Source organism: Alligator sinensis, unplaced genomic scaffold (genome assembly GCF_000455745.1).
Source record: "Alligator sinensis unplaced genomic scaffold, ASM45574v1 scaffold1542_1, whole genome shotgun sequence".
In the NCBI taxonomy this organism is placed as follows: domain Eukaryota; kingdom Metazoa; phylum Chordata; order Crocodylia; family Alligatoridae; genus Alligator; species Alligator sinensis.
In genome coordinates this window covers 1,072,821-1,073,689 of record NW_005842452.1, presented here as the reverse complement: position 1 = coordinate 1,073,689, position 869 = coordinate 1,072,821, and positions in this window count along the sequence as shown.

The following is an 869-nucleotide window of genomic DNA, read 5'->3' as shown; positions in this document are numbered from 1 at the left end:
TTGGTGGGGGCTGCCAGCCCCCCCCAGCACATGCAGAAGCACTGAGCATCTCCCTCCCTGCAGGGGAGAGCCAAAGGGAGGGGCACCGCCCGGCCCAGCCCACGACGGAGCCGCAGCCCCCCGAGGCGGAGGGCTCCAAGGCCCGGGTGCAGCAGGTCTCGCTGAGCAGCGAGGCGAAGGAGGCCTTCGAGACGGTGCGTGGGGCAGGGGGGCCTAGAGGGTCCGGCCCCAGCGCCTTGCAGGGAGCTCCTTCATAGCCCCCCAGCTGGGGCTGGGGTAGCCGGGAGCCGCCCCCATGCTGGGCAAGGTCGTGCAGGGGCAGGAGGGCAGAGGCCCCGCGGGGGTCCCAGGTAGAGGGGGCTGCAGGCCCCAGCACTGAGTGCCCGTCCCCGCAGGCGCCGTGCCGCGTGCACCTGGCGGCCGTCATGCAGGAGCTCAAGGCCTCGCTGTACCTGAGCGGCGAGGACCTCTTCATCCCCAACTGCGACACCCGCGGCTTCTACCGCAGGAAGCAGGTACGGCCCGGACCCCTGGCCCTCCCCCCACGTATGTCTGTCCATCTCAACCTGGGGCTCTGCCACCCTGCAGCTGCCCGGTTTGCCCTAGGGCACCCATCTCCCTGCCCCCTTCGGTCCTTGTGTCCTGCCCTGCCCCAGCCCCTCCCTACTCCAAACCCAGGGGCGCCTCCACCCTGAACCCCCTACCCCCACGCTGGGCTGAAAAGCATCCCCTGGGGCTCAGGCCCAGCTTTGGGGGTGGGGCCCAGGGCTCCTGGGTCCTTCTCTGCCTGCTCAGTGATGCTGGCGAGTGTCCTCCCCCACCCTGTGCCTCAGTTTCCCAGCCCCCCCCCAGCCACTCCTATATTCTTT